A 14,098-nucleotide genomic window follows, 5' to 3' on the forward strand; every position below is an offset into this window, starting at 1 on the left:
GTTTCGCCGCCGGGCGACCCGGCGCCAGCGGAGCGTCTAAGTGCTGGCACCTAGAGGCGGGCGGGGAGCGCTTGGGTCTGCATCGCCCTGGCCTTCTGAGCCGCTGCTGATGCGCCCCTGGGTGGGCGATGCTTTCCTGGCTGTCTGCATCATTAGCCGCTGCTGCAAGTGGGCCCGGTCTTGGGATGCGGACCAAGGGCTCTCGCTCCCGCCCGGGGCCAGGTGCGAGGAGCTGCAGCTTCTGTGGGAAGTCCCGGGTTCCATCCCCCCTCCCCACTCCCCCGCCCTAGTGTCCCCCATCCCCCACCCCCCACTCCTGACCCTTGGCAGCTTCCAGCTCTTGGAGGACCCCCCAGCAAACGAACAAACACCGTGCGCTCGCTGCTCCGCCTTTCTGCGTGAATTCACCACCTCCAGATTGAATTGCTTTCGGACCCGAGGGCTCACCGAGCTGGGTCCTGACGGGTGACCCCGGGTTCGATCCCCCCAGCACCACGCAGCAAAACAAATAATCTCACGTTTTTCTGGGTGCCTGGCTTGTTCCTCATACTTGGCTTCAGCCCGCTCTCTGCTTGGCCGGGGGCTGGCGTTTGGGGGACCCTCGCTCCCTCCCCGGGGAGAGGGACTTGGTTTTCATTTGTTAGTCTCAGCAGAGCAGGGGGCTGGGAAGAGTACAGGGGAGGGGCTCTGGCCTTGCTTGCGGCTGACCCGGGTTCAATCCCCAGCATCCCTGAGTACCACCAGGTGTGATTCCTGAACATCGCCAGGTGTGGTCCAAATAGTTTTGAATCCAATAAATGAATGGTAAGCGCGAACGAATTTTGTTTGTTGTTGTTGTTTTGCTTGGGGGGCTACATTCTGCGGTTACTCCTGGCTCTGAGCTCAAGGATCATTCCTGGTGGGGCTCAGGGACACGGCAGGATTCTGGAAATCAAACCTGGGAGGGCTGCGTGCAAGGCAAGCATCCTATTCTCTGTCCTACCCGCTGTCCTATCTCTACAGCCCCAAGAGTGAACTTTGGCCTAGGTCGGTGATGCCCATACTGTTTCAAGATCTCTAAAGGTGTAGGAGTTGTGGCACCCTTAATTAGGAAGTATCTGATCCTGATTTCACAAATGAGAACCCTTAAAGCGAATTGAGGCTAATCTCTTACCCGGAGTTCCACCGCCCCTGAGGAGGCAGATTCCGGCATTTAGACATGAATTAATCCTCTGGGCCCTGAGACTTGGAATCCAGGCGTTCACTGTTGCCTCCTTCATCTGTTGATTTATCCGAACATTTAAGTCAGCTTTGGTGGTAATCATATCTGGATTTGAGTTCTGCAAAAGGATGGTGGGGGAAAGCTAATTGACAAAAAAAGAAAGAGGGGCTGGAGCGATAGCACAGCGGGTAGGGCATTTGCCTTGCACGCAGCCAACCCAGGTTCGATTCCCAGCATCCCATAGGGTCCTCTGAGCACTGCCAGGAGTAATTCCTGAATGCAGAGCCAGGAGTAACCCCTGTGCATTGCTGGGTGTAACGAACGAAAGAAAGAAAGAAAGAAAGAAAGAAAGAAAGAAAGAAAGAAAGAAAGAAAGAAAGAAAGAAAGAAAGAAAGAAAGAAAGAAAGGAAGGAAGGAAGGAAGGAAGAAAAGGAAGGAAGGAAGGAAGGAAGGAAGGAAGGAAGGAAGGAAGGAAGGAAGGAAGGAAGGAAGGAAGGAAGGAAGGAAGGAAAAAAGTCAGGTGAATTTTTTTCTTTTTTGGGGAGGGTCACACCCTGTGATGCACAGGGTCACTCCTGGCTCTGCACTCAGGAATTACTCTTGGTGCTCGGGGGACCATATGGGATGCTGGGGATTGAACCTGGGTTGGCTGCATTCAAGGCAACCGCCCTCCCCACTGTGTTATCACTCCAGCCCTCAGGTGATTTTCTTTCTGACGAAAGTATGGTACTAGGCAGGCAGCTTACCCAGAGGGACCACACACTTTGTGTGTGGGAAGAGGGTTAGGGCTCAGCACCCCGGGAACCCTCCTTCCCAGTCACCTCAGGGTGTGGTGGCCCCCAAAGAAAATCAGAGAATCATTGTCCTCAGAAAATGCAGGACAAAAATCCATAAACCCACAGAGAAGTCCTGTGTGTTTCCTTTATGAATGTCATTCCTTTAAAACTGTATTACCAGGGCTGGAGCGGTAAACAGTACCGCGGGTAGGATGTCTGCCTTATACATATCTCCCACATCCGCTATGGTCCCCTGAGCACCGTCAGGAATAAGACTTCAGCACTTCTGGGTGTGACCCCGAAAACAAAACAAAGCAAACCCCCAGTAATGTATCAAGTATCTCTCCACATATGTGTTTATAAGTTTGATGACTGGGTAATATTAAACTATGGGTTGCTGCGTAACCGATTCCACCGGTGCTGACCATCGATGTTATTTCTATCAACTGTAATTTGTTATCAGCTACTTAGTACTCATCACAAGAGCTGGAGGCCTCCTGGGGGTTCCCAAATGATGTCAGCGAGAGAAGTGGGGAGCGAGCGAGTCAGCAGCCTCGAGAGGACTGGCCCGCCTTGGTCTCCCAGGGGAAGTACCCGGCAGGGCACTGAGGGGTCAGGTCTGCGCCCGCACCTGCAGGGCCTGGACACTGGTGTCCATCAGCTCTGCTGGGCAGCCAGGCTACATCTCAGTCGCTTGAACCCCAGAACCTGAATTCAGGGATCAGGGATCTTGTCCCCAAACTCCTGGTTTCCTGGAGAGGGGAGGAGAGGAGAGGAGAGGAGAGGAGAGGAGAGGAGAGGAGAGGGGAGGGGAGTGGAGGGGAGGGGAGGGGAGAGAGGAGGGAGGGGAGAGGAGAGGAGGGGAGGGGAGGGGAGGGAGAGAGAGAAAGGGAAGGAAGGAGGGAGGGAGGGAGAGAGGGAAAGGGAAAGACTCCTGTTTTTTTTTTAATTTTAAAATTTTATTTTCATAAGGGCTGCAGCGATAGCACAGCGGGTAGGACATTTGTCTTGCATGCGGCCGACCTGGGTTCGATTCCTCCATCCCTCTAGGAGAGCCCGGCAAGCTACCCAGAGTATCTCACCTGCACGGCAGAGCCTGGCAAGCTCCCCGTGGCGTATTCGATATGCCAAAAACAGTAACAACAAGTCTCACCATGGAGATGTTACTGGTGCCCGCTGGAGCACATCGATGAGCAACGGGTTGACAGTGACAGTGATTTTCATAAGGCCATTCACATTCAATGATTGCGTTCAATATTCCCACACCAATCCCACCACCATTGCACCTTCCCACCACCATTATGTCTAATTTTCCCACCATCGTTCAAGCCTGCCTGCCACAGGCAGAGGCGAGATAATTTATTTTCTATTGTTTATTATGAATATCATGAGAGGTCGCATGGCCGTGAAAGCGGCCGTGCGCTCCTGGAATACTAAAATTGTAACTGATTGGGACCCGGAGACATCTCTGTAGGAACTAAGCCATTTGGAGATTCATTTGGGAGTCTCTGGATCAAGGTCGTTGATGTGCTTAAATGGTGCCTGGAGGCAGTTCTTGGGCTTGATGCCCAGGACCCCGAAGGGGGGAGACTCCTGTTTTGAGAGAGAGAGTGAGAGAGAGAGAGAGAGAGAGAGAGAGAGAGAGAGAGAGAGGAGGGGGGAGAGAGGAGAGGGGGAGAGAGAGAGGAGAAAGAGAGAGAGGTAGAGAGGGAGGGAGATAGATGGAGAGAAGGGGAGAGAGAGAGGGAGAGAGAGGGGAGAGAGAAGAAAGAAGGAGAGGGAAAGAGAGGGAGGGAAATGGGGAGAAGGGGAGAGAGAGAGGGAGAGAGGAGAGAGGGGGAGAGAGGAGAAAGAGAGAGGGAGAGAGGGAGGGAGATAGAAGGGAAGAAGGGGAGAGAGAGGGGGAGAGAGAGGGAGAGAGAGGGGAGAGAGAGAGGGAGGGAAAGAGGGGGAAAAGGGGAAGGAGAGGGGGAGAGAGAGGGGGAAGAGAGAGGAAGAGAGAGAAGGAGAGAAGGAAAGAAGGTCAGGAGAGAGAAGAGAAGGGTAAGGAGGAAGGGACTGACGCTTGAGCGGAGGGGTCAGGGGGTTGGGGGTGGGCACCTTTCCGGATGGGCACACATACCCACTCGCCTTTGCAAATTTGCTTTCTTAGAATTTTCCCCACATTGCTCCTGCTTGGGGCTTCCTATGTAGATAAATATCTGCATTGTCAAGGGGAAGAGATTTGGACGTTTCAGGCTCTTTCCTGTTCCCACAGACCCTTTTGTTTCTGCTGAAGCTTCCCTTGAGGTGGGGGTGGAGTGGGGGCGGGTTCCCGGCTTGTCCCTGCTTTCTCCAGGGCTGTGCTGGCACCAGTTAGAATCTTACCAGCCCCAGCCCCAGAGGGAGGCAGGTGAGACCCCCTCCCCTCCCCAAGGGACCCAGCGCCTGCAGCCGAAAACCTCCAGAACTCAACGGCCGCCTTGCTCACGGCCAGCATCACCCGTGAGTGAATCTATTCCTGGACACTTCAAACTACACACCCTACCCATACTTCGAGATGAGCGCATCACATTCGATACTGTTCCACAGGAGGCAACCAATCTTAGAAGGAAATATGCATTTGTTTTTACAGATGTATATATGCCACCAACAGCCAGCATCCAGAGACTTAAACCAAGCTCCCAGAAGAGAGTGACAGAGAGTCTGTTGCCCGCATGCCTGGCTGTCTTCCCTGGGGCCCCTTGGAGGGGGTGGGCTCCAGTTTCCCTCCTCGCCCCGAGCAGAGCTCCCTCGGCCGAAGACCTCCAGAGCCTTAGCCACAGCCATGCTCAAGGCCCCTGTTCGGACGAGCCTCACGTGTGAAGGTACCGGCAGAGGAACCCAGGTGTGTGGGACCTGGGGCTGAGACCTCCAAGCCTGCTCGGTTCGGGACTGGGCCTCTTCTGCCCAGATTTCCCATCTTCCAGTAGCTAGGCGGTCACACCCAGAGACTGCCCCCAGCATCGTGTGATCCCACCAAGGGCCAACATCCAGAGACTTAGAATCAAGCTCCTGGAAGAGACATCTTATAGCCTACTTCTCCCTCTGGGAGCACCTGGCAAGCTACCAAGAGTTTCCTGCCCACATGGGAGAGCCTCACAAACTCCCCATGGCGTATTCATATGCCAAAACCAGTAATAATGCTGTGTCTCATTTCCCTGACCCTGAAAGAGCCTCCCTCATTGGGAAGGACGAGTAAAGAGAGGCTTTTAAATCTCAGGACTAGGACGAATGGAGACAGTACTGAGACCGCTCAAGAAATTTGATGATCAAATTTGATGATGATGATGATGATGATGATATATATATATATTATATACATATATATGTCACTGTATCACTGTCATCCGTTGCTCATCAATTTGCTCGAGCAGGCACCAGTAAAGTCTCTATTGTGAAACTTGGTTGTTACTGTTTTTGGCATATTGAATACGCCACGGGGAGCTTGCCAGGCTCTGCCGTGCGGGCGGGATACTCTCGGTAGCTTGCCAGGCTCTCCAAGAGGGACAGAGGAATCGAGCCCGGGTCGGCTGCATGCAAGGCAAATGCCCTACCCGCTGTGCTATTGCTCCAGTCCCTGCTCAAGTTTTACTTCAGGCTCACCACCGGCATCCTTCCAGTTCCAATGCATTCTGTTTTTTTTTGTTTGTTTGTTTTTGTTTTTGTTTTGTTTTGTTTTTTTCTTTTTGGGTCACACCCGGCGATGCACAGGGCTTCCTCCTGGCTCTGCACTCAGGAATCACTCCTGGCGGTGCTCAGGGGACCCTATGGGATGCTGGGAATCGAACCTGGATTGGCCGCATGGAAGCAAACGCCCTACCCGCTGTGCTATCGCCCCAGCCCCTTCAATGCATTCTGTCTGGTCACTATTTCTCCCCTCCTCAGGCATCTTTGGGAATTCATTTCCTAATTGCCCAGTCCTGTATACATCTATTTAGCTTGCAGTGAATCAGACTTCAGTTTTCAACTTTTTATCGATGTTTTCTTTTCTATTATGATTTACATTCGACATATTTATATGTATTTGGGGGCCACATTTGGTGGTCCTGGGGGGACCTTCTGGGATGATGGGGGAATTCCACCCGGGTTGGCTGTGTGCAAAGCAAGCCCCCTACCTGCTGCACTATCTGGACCCTGCATTTGATATGTTTAAAGGAAAAATATATTTCAGCTTTGTTCCATTTCAGTTTTTAATATAATTTCATAGTTTTAGAATATATGCAAGAAGGGTATAAAGAAGCTCTTCTTTTTTCTTTTTGGGTCACACCTGGCAATGCACCGGGGTTACTCCTGGCTCTACACTCAGGAATTACTCCTGGAGGTGCTGGGGGACCATATGGGATGCTGGGAATCGAACCCAGGTCGGCTGCGGGCAAGGCAAACACCCTACCCACTGTACTATTGTTCCAGCCCCAAGAAGAGTATAAAGAAGCTCTTATCCTGTCTAGTTTTTCCAGTTAAGTCTCCACTTGCTCTGTTATTTATCTTTTTATCTGGTTTCTGGGCCACACCAGAGTACTCCTGGCTCAGTGCTCAGGGTGGTCCTCAGGGGACACATTCTGATGTAGAGGATCAGACCTGCCCCTCCCCCTGCAAGCACTGGGCACTTTGAGCTGTCTCCCTGCACCCCATCTGTTCTCTGAGTCTCCCACATACTCCCCCACAAAGTACAAGACTTGTCTTTTATCTCAGTAAAGATAGTTATCTCACGATGGTAGAGTTATAAAAGTAAGAACTATAACAAGTCACTCACATTACGAACTATAACATTAGTATTGTTTGATTTGTTTAATCCCCAATCCATATCCAAAAATGTTATCCATTGCCCCATACGATGCTTTGTAATTATTTCCCACTTGAAAGTCACAGCCAAGCTAGTCAATATTGCAATTTGTTTTTCGCTATTTTTCCTTCTCTTATTTGACCATGAAATTCTGGAAAGTAGAGGTCATTTAGTTCACAAAAAGTGTCTTTTTTATGGTGGTCTGATGTTTCCTGATAAAGATATGCAGGTGTGTGTCTGCGGGGAGGGGTGTGTGTAGGGTCTTTGGGCCATACTCAGCAGTGCTCAGGGCTACCTCTGGGCTCTGTGCTCAGGGATCATTCCTGGTGGTTCTTAGGGGACCGTATGGGGTGCTGGGGCTTGAACCCAGATGGGCCTGTGCAAGGCAAAAGCCCTACCCTCTGTACTATCTCAGTGGTCCTAAGGTAGGCCTTTCATTTTTGTTTTGTTTTGTTTTGTTTTGGGGCCATGGGTGCAACTCCTTAGGACTGAAGCGATAGCACAGTGGGTAGGGCGTTTGCCTTGCACGCAGCCAACCTGGGTTCAATTCCTCCGTCCCTCTTTGGAGAGTCCGGCAAGCTACCGAGAGTATCCCACCTGAACAGCAGAGCCTGGCAAGCTACCTGTGACGTATTCGATATGCCAAAAACAATAACAACAAGTCTCACAATGGAGACGTTACTGGTGCCCGCTCGAGCAAATCCACGAACAACGGGAAAACAGTGCTACAGACAGTGCTTGTTTTGGGGCCACACCCAGCGATGCTCAAGTGATCTTCCTTGCTTGATGATGAAGCAGCCCTCCTTGTGGTGCTCCAGGGAACTTCATGAAGTGTTGACATCACAGCACGCAAGGCAAGCACCTTATCTCTGCACTGTTCTTTGATCCATGAACATGCATTTATTTTTTTTGGGGGGGGCGGTGACAGCGGTGATGCACAGGGGTTACTCCTCCTGGCTCATGCACTCAGGAATTACTCCTGGCGGTGCTCAGGGGACCCTATGGGATGCTGGGAATTGAACCTGGGTCAGCCGCCTGCAAGGCAAACTCCCTTCCCGCTGTGCTATTGCTTCAGCCCCGAACATGCATTTTTGGAGAGGACTATTAGCATGGACCCACAAGCCTGACACCACACCAATGATTTTCTTTTTAAAAATTTCTTCTGTTTGGGGGCCACACCTGGGGTCACGCTCAGAGGTTACTCCTGGCTCTGCACTCTGGAATCACTCCTGGCAGTGATTGGGGAACCATAGCAGATCCCAGGGATTTGAACCTGGGTCTGCCGTGTGCAAGGCAAGCGCCCTACCTGCTGTACCATCACTCCAACCCTGCACTGTTGGGGAACAGTTTTCCCCCCAACATGCCCAGACACGGTGCACACCAGGTTTAGGCAGACATGGGGAGGACGGGCACCTGGAGAAACCACCCCAGGAGACAGCTGATGGCCGCTCACTTTATTGCCGAATACACACATATTTTATAGAGGGTCTCGGCTTAAGAGGATGGTGCCGTCACATCAAGTTGAGCATGACTGACCTGTCACCTTTCCAACTCTGCTTTGCCCTGGTCCCATCCCAATTAGGGCTGGATGCTGCAGTTAGGAACTTGTTGAGCATAGGTGACAATTCTTGGGGGTTAGGTGAGACTCAAGGCTGGATACCTGCTGCTTGTCAGATGCACCCAGAACACTCCCTACTGGCTCACTATGCAGGGACACGTCTTATCTGCTAGGCAGGGACAGATCTTATCTGCTCTGGGGCCTGTTGCCATGCTCCGCACTACACCAGTGATTTTAGGGAAACTTTAACATAAAGAATTAGTGTCTAGTCAAGAATAATTACCAGGGGCTGGAGTGATAGCACAGCGGGAAGGGCGTTTGCCTTGCACGCGGCCGACTCAGGTTCAAATCCCAGCATCCCATATGGTCCCCTGAGAATCGCCAGAGGTGATTACTGAGTGCATGAGCCAGGAGTGACCCCTGTGCATTGCTGGGTGTGACCCCAAAAAAAAAGCAAAAAAAAAAAAAAGAATAATTACCAGGGGACTCTCCAATCACGTTTTACTTTACCCTTCTCTCTCTGGGCTGCCTTTCCCACAGCATGCCAGGCCAGCTTCCAAGCCATGGAGCCAACCTCCTGGTATTATATACTACTATTTTTGGGTGTTAGTCTCCTACTCTGTTATTTTATATTCCACAGATGAGTGCAGTCTTTCTATGTCTGTCTCTCTCTTTCTGACTCATTTCACCTAGCATGATACTTTCCATGTTGATCCACTTGTATGCAAAGTTCATGACTTCATCTTTTCTAACAGCTGCATAGTATTCCATTGTATGGATGTACCAAAGTTTCTTTAGCCAGTCATCTGTTCTCGAGCACTCGGGTTTTTTTTCCAGATTCTGGCTATTGTAAACAGTTCTGCAATGAACATACAGGTGCAGATGTCACTTCGACTATACTTTCATTGGAGAGCCTGAGCGGGAAGAGAGATGTGTGCTGAAAATAAACTAGAGACCAAACACGATGGCCACTCAATACCCCTATTGCAAACCACAACACCCAAAAGGAGAGAGAGAACAAAATGGAATGCCCTGCCACAGAGGCAGGGTGGGGGGGATGGGATTGGGGGTGGGAGACATACTGGGTTCATTGGTGGTGGAGAATGGACACTGGTGGAGGGATGGGCTCACGAACACTGTATGAAGGAAACACAAGCACGAAAATGTGTAAATCTGTAACTGTACAGACTCAAAAATTAAAAAATAAAAATTACAATAAAAAGAATAATTACCAGGGGAGAGAGTACGAGGGTTGAGGCACTTGCCTTGTCTGTGGCTGCCCCTGGTTCGATCCCCAGCAACCCATAGGGTCCCTGCAGCACCACCAGGAGTGACCCCTGAGCAGAGCCACAAGGAAACCCTGAGCTCTGCTGAGAATGGCAATCAAAGAAACAGAAAGAATGAGTACTAAAGGGGAGTGCAAGAGGTTCTTGAGCTGTACAGAGGTCAAACGGAAGTAGAGGCTACAAAAAAAGAGTTATCACTCCCCTCTGCTGAAGTGGCATCAGCAAGGTGCACGTTTGAAGTAAGAGCCGCCTTCCTGAACCTCGGGCCCCGAGATTGAGACATCTGATGAGGTTTTGCGGTTCCCACCACAGGAACAGCCCTCTGGTGAGCTCAGAGGACAACAGCTGGGGTAGGGGAGGCCGGGGGGACCCGGTAACTGCCAGTCAGAACTTTCGTGGTGCTTCTGCTGTTCCTCCCACTCCCCCATGTTCTTGAGCCGTTCTTGACTCTCAGCAATGTAGATGTTTCTGGTTTGTCTTGGACTTTTCTTACCCCAGCCATGTCTCCAACGGGGCCTGGCCTGGTTTGCAGCGGAGAATGGTGTGAAGGCTGAGTTTATTGGTGGTGGAGGATGGGCACTGGTGGAGGGATGGGTTCTCGAACATTGGATGAGGGAAACACGAGCACGAAAATGTGTAAATCTGTAACTGTACCCTCACGGTGATTCACTAATTAAAAAATAAATACATTTTAAAAAAAAAGAGTGCATGGTCTGTGGCTTGGAAGCCGGCCTCACATGCTAGGGCAAAAGGCAGCTCAGATAGAGAAGGGACCGCCAAGGAAAGGGTATTTGGAGGACCAGCTGGGGTTGGGAGATGCGAGCTGAATGTAGACTATGGATCGAACACGATGGCCACTCAATGACTCTAGTGCAAACTACAACACCCCAAAGGAAAGAGAGAATGGAAGGGAATGCCCTGCCACAGAGGCGGGGTGGGGTGTGTGTGTGGGTGGGGAGGGATACTGGGATCATTGGTGGTGGAGAATGGGCACTGGTGGAGGGATGGGTACTCGATCATTTTATGACTGAAACGCAAGCATGAAAGTTTGTAAATCTGTAACTGTACCCCATGGTTATTCACTAATAAAATATTTTTTTTAAAAGTGCATGATCTGGGGGCCAGAGAGATGGCTCAGTGGTCTGTGTATGCATGTAAGAGGCACACACTCAGTCTCTGGCACCACACGGTCTCCTAAGCACAAAGTTGAGGTTTAACTCCCCCCACCCCCACAGCATGGCCAGGTATGACTCCCAAAGCAAAAATAAATATATAAACACCAAAAAAAGAGATTAAGAAGTAAAAACAAGTCTCTGCATAACAAGACTTATTTAAAAAGAAAATGCAGCCTATGGAATGGGAATTTTTTTTTTTCTGAGTAGTGGTTGATATTTAGAAATTAATGGAAAAAAAAACCCAAAAAACAAAGAGGAGCTGGAGCAATAGCACAGCGGGGAGGGCATTTGCCTTGCATGCAGCTGACCTGGGTTCAATCCCCAGCATCCCATAGGGTCCCCCAAGCACCGCCAGGAGTGATTCCTGAGTGCAGAGTCAGGAGTAACCCCTGTGCATTGCTGCGTGTGACCCAAAAAGCAAAAATAACAAAACAAACAAACAAAAAAACCAACAAAGAAATTCCCTCAGTTAACAGGCCAAGGAAATAGATTCCCCCCCACCCCCCGCCAAAAGACAAGCTAATGGCGAGCAGGTATATGGAAACATGCTCACCTTCACGGAGATGATGGAAATGCAAATCACAGTTCTAGCAAGTTGGCCAGAGAGCCAGGAAAGGGCTCATGCACTTGCCTCGGGTTGGCAGCCCCAGTTCCATCCTTGGTACTGCATCCCTGGGGAGCAGACACTGAGCACAGGGCTGGGAGTAATCCCTGAGCACTTCAGGCTGTGACCCACAGCCCTCCACCCCCCCCATCATGCACACACACAAAATCAAAAAGTAGTCAGTAGAAGTGTGGGTAAGGACAATGTCTTTGACACTTTCGGTGGTGAAGGGGCAGCAACTTTGTATACCGAAGACGTGAACAGTAGCGTTAATATTGCAACCGTGTCACCTCAAATACAGTCAAGGAAGGCAGCTCAGCCGCAAAGGCGGCAGATGCCTGAACACAGGAGCTTGTCTCTGCAAGCTCTTGGGCTCGTGATTCTGACTGTGAGTCAGGAAATTTCCAGAGGCAAGTTACTCTAGAGACGCCTGGAAAGAGCCTAGAAAGAAGCCCGAGTGAGGCCCGAGTGACAGTACAGCAGGGAGGGCGCTTGCTTTGCATGTCACCAACCCGGTTTGATCCCTGGCAAGCCACAGGGTCCCCAGGAATCATTCCGGAGTGCAGAGCCAGGAGTAACCCCGAGCATCGCTGGGTGTGGCCCCCAAACTAAAACCAAAACCAAAACCTTTGAATCGGGCTGGAGAGGTGGAACCTCAGGCAGTGTTTGCCCTGCACACATCTGACCCTGGGTTCTACCCCCACACACACATGTAATCTCCTGAGCCCCAGCAGGAGTGATCCATGAGCACAGAGCCAGGAGTCTGTGCTGAGCACTGTAGGATGTGGGTCCCTCCCTAACCACCAAAAAAAAAAAAAAAAAAAAGAACGAGGGGCTGGAGCGATAGCACAGCGGGTAGGGCGTTTGCCTTGCACGCGGCCGACCTGGGTTCAATTCCCAGCATCCCATATGGTCCCCTGAGCACCGCCAGGGGTGATTCCTGAGTGCATGAGCCAGGAGGAACCCTTGTGCATCACCAGGTATGACCCAAAAAGCAAATAAATAAATAAATAAATAAAAAGAAAGAAAGAAAGAAAGAAAGAAAAGTAAAATAAAGTAAAACCAGAACAGAACAGCCAACAACCATGCTTCAGGCTGGGAAAATGCAGCGTGTCTGTGTGTGGGAGTTTTGGGGAAAATCGTAATTGACATTTCGAGAATATCGGCTGGATCCGGAAAGATTACCACAAAGAAAATGTATGTCGTTAAATCCTGAGCAGTGGCGCTGCTGAAGCAGATTTCAGATGACGCAGAAAGAAACTGACACCACCGCTTTCTAAATTCCACACTCTTTGTTCTCAGCTGTCTTTCTTTCACTGGTTTTGCTTTCTCAGTGGGGTTTTCCAAGCTGCTGTAAATTTGGATTACAGAACGGTTTGTAAGATGACACTTAAAAAGCAAAACAAAACAGTACAGGAGGGCTGGAGAGAGAGAGAGAGAGAGAGAGAGAGAGAGAGAGAGAGAGAGAGAGAGAGAGAGAGAGAGAGAGAGAGAGAGAGAGAGAAAGTACAGCGGGTCAGGTGCTTTTAGCCTTGCATCCGATTGACCCGGGTTTGATTCCCAGCACCACATCGGGTCCGGTCCCCCAAAATTTTGCCAAGAGTGATCCCTGAGCACAGCCAGTTGTAGTCCAACGCCCCCTACCTCGAAATGCATTAGGGAAAAAATTGTGGAAAACAACAGCACTGAATAAGGGAACCTTGAGTGCTATTGGCAGGAGTGTGACTTGTTGGAACAGTGAGCAGACAGCTTGCAGCACTTGTCTTGTATGCAGCTAATCCCAGTTGATCCTCAGCACCACATAGAATCTTCTGGGCCCCACTGGGAGAGAGCCCGGAGCACAGAGTCGGGAGTAAGCCCTGACCACAGTTGGTGCAACAGCAAAACAAACAAACAAACAAATCAGGGGCCAGAAAGATAGTACAGTGGTTAGGTCCTTGCACGTGGCCGACCTGAGTTTGATTCCTGGCATCCCAGGTGGTCCCCCTAGCCTGGCCAGGAGTAGTGAGCCTTGCACACAGAGTCAGAACTTACACCCCGAGCATTGCTGGATGTGGCCCCCAAACAAACCAAAAGCCAACAAATTATTTATGGGGTTGGAGAATGCGAGCCGGGACTGAGTCACGCCTTGCACTCAGCCCTGCCCCATGCCTGGCAGGGCAGCGACAGCATATGGTCCCCTCGCATCTCTGGAGGCCCCTGAGCAAGATCCAAGCAACACCACGTCCTCATATCCTCATATTGAATCACTGGCCGAGAATTGCAGGGAGGCCCCTGATTTCCTGAGCACCCCCCTTCCTTCCCCCTCCCCCCACACACATTAATCTGAGAGCACTGTGAGGAAGAAGAGGCGAGAGTGTTCCTGAAACAAACTAAGCCCACAAGCTGCAGCAGGGAATGGAGTGACGTACAGCAGGGAGGGCGTTTGCCTTGCACGCGGCCGACCTGGGTTTGATTCCTGGCATCCCATACGCCCCCACCCCAAGCCAGGAGTCATTCCTGAGTGCAGAGCCAGGAGGAACCCCTGAGCATCGCCGGGGGTGACCCCAAAGTAAACAGCCTGCGGTGTCTGCATGCCCTGTGCCCACATCATGCCACACATTGTACCTTGCCCTGAAGGGGGTGCCAACGGCGAGAGGGCAAAGGGCAGAGCCCACAGAGAATGTCCACCTGCTGTGTGCCCACCCTGCAGC

The sequence above is a fragment of the Sorex araneus genome, chromosome 6 (genome assembly GCF_027595985.1).
Source record: "Sorex araneus isolate mSorAra2 chromosome 6, mSorAra2.pri, whole genome shotgun sequence".
NCBI classification, from domain to species: domain Eukaryota; kingdom Metazoa; phylum Chordata; class Mammalia; order Eulipotyphla; family Soricidae; genus Sorex; species Sorex araneus.